Source organism: Aulonocara stuartgranti (genome assembly GCF_965226115.1).
Source record: "Aulonocara stuartgranti genome assembly, chromosome: 1".
Taxonomy (NCBI): domain Eukaryota; kingdom Metazoa; phylum Chordata; class Actinopteri; order Cichliformes; family Cichlidae; genus Aulonocara; species Aulonocara stuartgranti.
Genome location: NC_138939.1, coordinates 3,458,129 through 3,465,286, shown reverse-complemented (window position 1 = coordinate 3,465,286; position 7,158 = coordinate 3,458,129).

The following is a 7,158-nucleotide window of genomic DNA, read 5'->3' as shown; positions in this document are numbered from 1 at the left end:
ACACAAGCTGAAACGTCAAGACTGGGCCAAGAAATATCTCAAGACTGGTTTTTCTAAGGTTTTATGGACTGATGAAATGAGAGTGAGTCTTGATGGGCCAGATGGATGGGCCCGTGGCTGGATTGGTAAAGGGCAGAGAGCTCCAGTCCGACTCAGACGCCAGCAAGGTGGAGGTGGAGTACTGGTTTGGGCTGGTATCATCAAAGATGAGCTTGTGGGGCCTTTTCGGGTTGAGGATGGAGTCAAGCTCAACTCCCAGTCCTACTGCCAGTTTCTGGAAGACACCTTCTTCAAGCAGTGGTACAGGAAGAAGTCTGCATCCTTCAAGAAAAACATGATTTTCATGCAGGACAATGCTCCATCACACGCGTCCAAGTACTCCACAGCGTGGCTGGCAAGAAAGGGTATAAAAGAAGAAAAACTAATGACATGGCCTCCTTGTTCACCTGATCTGAACCCCATTGAGAACCTGTGGTCCATCATCAAATGTGAGATTTACAAGGAGGGAAAACAGTACACCTCTCTGAACAGTGTCTGGGAGGCTGTGGTTGCTGCTGCACGCAATGTTGATGGTGAACAGATCAAAACACTGACAGAATCCATGGATGGCAGGCTTTTGAGTGTCCTTGCAAAGAAAGGTGGCTATATTGGTCGCTGATTTGTTTTTGTTTTGTTTTTGAATATGTTTATTTGTGAATGTGGAGATGTTATATTGGTTTCACTGGTAAAAATAAATAATTGAAATGGGTATATATTTGTTTTTTGTTAAGTTGCCTAATAATTATGCACAGTAATAGTCACCTGCACACACAGATATCCCCCTAAAATAGCTCAAACTACAAACAAACTAAAAACTACTTCCAAAAACATTCAGCTTTGATATTAATGAGTTTTTTGGGTTCATTGAGAACATGGTTGTTGTTCAATAATAAAATTATTCCTCAAAAATACAACTTGCCTAATAATTCTGCACTCCCTGTAGAATGTCTGTACTTTTTGCCAACTCTGCCAAAAAGGCAGTAAAAGAGCTGATGATCCTCTCAAATGTGCATCCTTAGCCAACATAAAGGACAAGTTAGCCACCTTAATGTGATAAAAGAAAGACTGTGCTGACCGGTCACTTGTGTGCTTCACTCTGATGCAGCTTCACTCCAGTACATCTGCCTACAGCAGGATACCTTCACTGTTTTCACTATTTATCTTGAAAACTGTTTAGATTCCTACTCACAACTGCTGCTCAGCAGATATCGACCCACATCATGGATCAATTCGCCAGCTCAGGAACATGCAGCTGTGAATGCAGAGAAGAATCAGTACAAACGGGGGAGAGAAAAAGACACAAAGTTAAAGGTCACAGATTCTGCTAATTTTTTTCTTGGCCTCTACTAGAGTAACCTTGCTTGGTTCCCAGTTCAGGATAACCTTTATAATATATTTTATAGCCTCTCAGTTTATTCTGTCTTGTGGCCTCCTGCTTGGGACGTGCTCAGGATGCCTGTCTCACCTAAAACTTGGACTAAAATCTGTGACATGTCTGTTTCCATCTAATATATAAGTTAGTTGCAAGCATTAAGAAACATAATCACAGAGAAAATTGTTAAGTTTAGTTCTTTAATGCTCACCACTACCCACACAGTGGATATTCATCAGCAATAAGTCACTGTGCTTTAGAGATTACATTTCTAATTCAGTAGATCGTCTTCTCTAGTAGAGCTCTGTTGCAGTGTGGTGGTAGATATACCACCACACTGTTGTTTTGAGCCTGAACATGAGGCTTCGTGGCCAGAAAGACACCAGACTGATCCTTTAAAGCTGCAGTGAGGTAGTGCGATCAGTTTAAGTAGTGGCTCGACCCCTGCAAGAACGTGTTATCCTCCAAACTGAAGTTTAGTCTGACTTAACAACTGATCACTGTCAAACATCCCGTGAGATTTTTCAAAGATCGTCAAGTTTTTTTGTTTGTTTGGTGTTTTCCTTTGGTAAAGTACAGTACATATCACTCTTTGGGTTTCAGTTCTGACATCAATTTAGCTTTTAATTTACATTTATAAACAGTGACCAGCACCTGGAAAATAAAGTCTTTTAATAGATAGCTTTAAAATGTTACTGGAAGCCCATAAAAAAGCGTCCATCAGCAGACCATCGGATTGGTTCCAGCACTGCCCCTAATTAGGAGCTGGGTCCTACCCAAGAGTTTGTGCTCGCCCTAGCATGTCCAGGCTCCAGTTTTTGCAAAGCTTCTTGTGACAATTTTAACTGTTGATGGTGCCTTACACAACACAAAGTAAATAGAACTAAACAGATAGGAGGAACAAACTGCAGCTTCACCAAGGTGACCCGACATCCTCTTATCTGTCGGTCAAGTTCCTGCAGTGCCTCTCCTGTCTTTAATCTTGCAGGTTGCAGGACATCCAGTTGAAACCGGCGGTCACGGTGTGAGTGGAAAAGCTGATCTGCAACACGTGGAGAAAGGCTCCTTGGCCCCTCCGGGGTGTGATACGTGTCAAACAGCACTGAGATTAAGGGAAGGGGGTTAGAGCTGCAGTGTGACCGTGCAGCTCAGCAGGCATGTTCGCAGCGGCGGGTAATCGTGTCAGACAGGTGACAAGACTTGCTGTGAACTGTTGACCTGAACCCGATGCTGCTCACGCCAAAGTCACAGAGGAGAAGGAGAAAAGAAGCAGGAACAGGGTTATTAGTGCTGAGACAATGGGCCTCGCTCTCAAACAGTGTGTACGACTGCTTTTCCTTACCTCAATCTGTTGCAGTACGCTGCAACCAAAGTTAGAGCTACCTTAGCAGCTTCCATATTTGTACCCAGAATGATTCATGTTTGGATATTTTACAAAATGGTAACATTTATGTTACAGTTTTTCAAAGCAACAATAAAAAATGCTTGTGAGTTTAAGTAAACAGCAATGAAGAAAGGTTTCATGCATTTACCACAGTGATCATAGCTCACATTTAAATGTTTGTCATATAAAATTAATATTCAGAGAACAATCAATTCTTGTTGGATTTTATCGCTTCCCCTCTGGTTTCAGAGAAACATCCCACATCTGGGTGTTTTTTTCTGTTCTCGTGGGGAGTTTCTCAACTCATGCTGACACATTAGGTGCTTTTTGTCCTCCAACCTCCTTCCTTCTTTTTCGTTGGTCTCTAATTCTCTTTTTGATGTCAAACCTTCTTTTGTTGATCTGAGCCACAGTCCCAGGGGGCAGGCAGCCTTCACCACCTTGATTATTCCAGCTTTAGCACTGGACTACTTCTGGCTTCAGCTTTTGTTTGACACTGATTTTTCAGACTTTTTCAGAACACATCAAATACATCACAGCTGTCACAGTGATGTACACACTAAGGTAAATGAATTTACTCAAACAGAGAAATGAGCTTGGACTGACTGCTAACGCTGGACACATACAACCAACAAATACATTTTCGATTAAAAATCATACTCAGTGTGTACCCTTAATTAATCTCGCTTAATCTACAGTTTTGTGTGTGAACAAGGTATATTTCACATCAGTGTCTCTGAACTAACCTTTTGTGCTTAAAGGTCCACAGGGACCTTTGCCCTATGTCCAGGGAAGACATAAGGAACACTGGAAAGATTTATTTACATTTTGGCTGAGGTGTAGTCATGTTTGAGAAGAATGCAGCTCATGAAGAGCAGTTTGCTCAATCCTCCTAATCCTGAATGTCCTCTCAGCCTGTCACAGTACTTTGTTTAGTCCCTGATTAATTTGGCCCACAGCAATTGAACTCTGAAGGTTTTAATACCAAAAGCAAACAAAAGCAACTCTCAAAACATTAGCTGTCCACAATACAGAGTACAGCATGTTAATACTTGCTGAGATTTGAAAGCTCCAAAAAGTCCAAAGTGCAGCGTTCAGTGGAACAGCAACGGGTCTGCTTTGTGGTCTCAGTTCACCGTTACCCGCCTGTGCACAGATCAAAAGTCTACTGACTGCCTCTGAAGTCATCTGATACACCAGTCTTGAATGAAGTCTTGGTTTTCAAGTATATAAGCACTTAAAAAGAGAACAGCAGACTAATCCTGAGTCACCCTCTCTGCGCGCAGGACTTGATGAGATGCTGGAAAGCTTCCTCTGAGAGTCTGCTCAGGGTCCACATGATTCATCATCTCTTTCGTGCACATCGACGGTTTGCTCTGTTACTTCACAGTAAGGAGTTCCTGGGTTCAAAGCTGAGCTGTGTAAAGTTTTCATGACCTCCATCTGTGTAAGATGTTATCAAAAACATGCTAAATGCCCTTGACGTTTTGAGCTGCCCCCCTACAGATGCCAACCTACGCTTCCATCCATCTTTGTTCTTAACTGCTTGTTCCATTTGGGGGAGGATGGAGAGATCCCAGCATGTCCGACATTGAGTGGGACTATGATGGTTTGGCTTTGACCATAGGACAAATGTGTTTTATCTGAGTACCACTTCTCTTCTCTCAGGTGTTGTGTCAGTTAGCCGTCTTCAGGTTTTTTCTTTTTGAGCTGTTAACTTTTGTAAATTAGAGCCAAATGAAATGTGGGACATAGGATAGAATCCAATACAGTCCTGCATGAAGTGGAAAAGCTAACGATCCTAACTTAGAGTTGCAGGGGGGCTGAAAGCTAATCCAGCTGTAATAGGATGAGATGTGGGCTGCACCTGTCCACCATGGGGCCAACGCAAAGTCAGACACACTCACTCTGACATCACAGGCTCAGGGAGGAATACGAACTTCACACAGAGATGGAAATGCTGACCGAGGGGCTTCTAGCTGTCAGGCGACTGCACTGAAAAACTGAAACTCTTTAGAAACAGCCTGGATGTTATCAGAAGGTTTCTCGTAAACATGATGTGCAGAGGCAGGTCTGTTCCCTGCAGCACTTTTATGGTGAGAAACATGAAAGACCACCTAAGGCCAGCAGCACCTGCTGTTTGTGGAGAAAGTAAATTTACTGTTGACTTTTCCATAAATTCTTGGAAGCAGCAGCTCACCTGAGATGACGCGTGCCATCGTGCTGTCTTTAAAACGTTTACAGGTCCAACAGGTTCTGGAAGAATACAATAATAAGCTTTATTTATAAAGATCAAAGTGATTTACAGCATGTCCAGATAAAACAAATCAGCACAATAAAACCTGATAAAAATCAAACTTCTAAAGGCGTGGAAAACAAATAACCAAATTTCCCATCATCCTGTTCTCATATCAAATTCGTCTTCCTGAATTCTAGCTAATATTGTGATAAATAACCAAAACAAAACAAGTCTGATCGTAGAAATGTTACACAAGAATTTAAAAAGTGGCTACTCAGCATGTTAGATGTGAACACACGTGGGTTCAGAGAAGACCTAAACCGCTTTGATCAGATTAAAAGAAAAAGCAAAGACAAACCTAGAGCTCCGAGACCAGCCCCGTCTCGTACAAATAACAAACCAAATTATTTGATGTCTTTCAGCAACACATTTATTCCTGTGTGTGCATGTTCAGTCCTTGAATGAGGTCCCTTGGCTGCAGCCCTGACACTGATGTGTAATTTACAGTTGTAGAAATAATGGATGAATTCATGTCAGCGTCCATCAGAGTACTTTCTTGGAAATGTATCACTTCTTTTTCAGAAATCATGAGCACAGTTGTCTGGAAATTAGTGTTACCCAATGCAATATACAAATGAAATCAATGACAGCATAAAAAGGGAAGCTTGATGGAAAAGAGAACAAAGTTAGTGTGAGCCGAAATAGTAAATTATGTAGAATTTGGCTCTTTGGAGCCAAAACAGAAGGAAATAAAAGAAAAGCTTCAGCATGCACTCTTTAGTGATGTTAGCTAAACAGCAAAAATTGCAACTTGTACTTTCCAGTTCTTATTCTATAAGTAATTTGGCCTCACTGGCCAGATTTAAACTGTGAGAATTTAGACTTTAGAGTAAACCCTGAAAAGACGTCATCAAATCCAGCTTGTCACTTCTTTTAATGTTCAAGCCTCTCGCCCCTGCAGTCAAAGCTCATCCCAGCTGTGTGTGGACTTGTTCTCCGAGTGTGCGATGGGATTTTCTGGCTTCTCCTGCTGTCAAAAACATACCAGGTTAACGCTCCTGTCAAAGTGGCGTCCTCACTCTGAGCCATCCTCAGATCAGCGGCTCTGAGTGCTTCTGCATTTTTTCAAATGATATAGGTTAAAGGCTTGGTTGGAGTTAGACAAAGGACAAAATACACTTTATTTTCTTTCAGCTCATCATTAAGAGCCAAACGTCAAATAAATGCAACGGCGCAAGAGTTAAGGGGTCGGCATTTGGCTGTTGCTCAACAGCTGTTAATCAGAGAACAGCCCAGCTCCTCTCTTTGTCCCTGGCTGGGAGTGTCAAGCACCAAATTGAAATGAGTCGAGAAAGTTGTTTCTGAGCCAAGTTTCAGTCAGAAGAAAGCCCAACAGTTCCAAGTCTCCTTTGTCTGGTCAATCTCAGCCGGCGCAACTGGAGCAGGTCGCGTTAACTGTTCGATGAGCAAACGTCGACCCATAAAAAGGAATATCCTGCATCCATTACTCAAAGGTATATAGGCATCATTACAGTGCAAATACAAATACAGCGATGCAAAGAACTTAAAGGAGACGAGAGAGGTGCAGGGGGGTGCTGGTGCTTGTTTGAAGGTTTCGATTTTTAAAAAAGAAAATGTGTTTTTTGCATGATGTGCGGCAGTGTGACAAAGTAACTCCAACTGGAGCTTTTGTGTTGACCTTTAAGAGTGCAGTGCAGTCGTTATTGACGTCACTAAATTCGATTCATCAATACACTAATCGGTAATCTGTCTCAGTCTTCTGATGAGCTCCATGTGGCGCTGTAATGACCTCATACAAATTTCAACATAAAGTTCAAGCACAAAAGTTCATTCTTAAACCACTGAGCCCAACATAAGGTCTGCTTACTGGTTTTTCCTGAACACCGGGCGCTCAGAGCTCTGGAATTGGGATTTTATTTGTTTGTCTTTTTTTTAAACAGTGAATGAGATTTTAATGCGAGCTGTCAGTCGAACAAAGGACTCAGTCTGTCCGCTGAGTGAAAACCTTGTATCTCCACTTCTGGCAGCTTTCCTGCTTTCAGATCAGCTGCTGCACAAGTCAAAGTCACATTCTGACCTGTGAAACTCATAAAAACATTATCA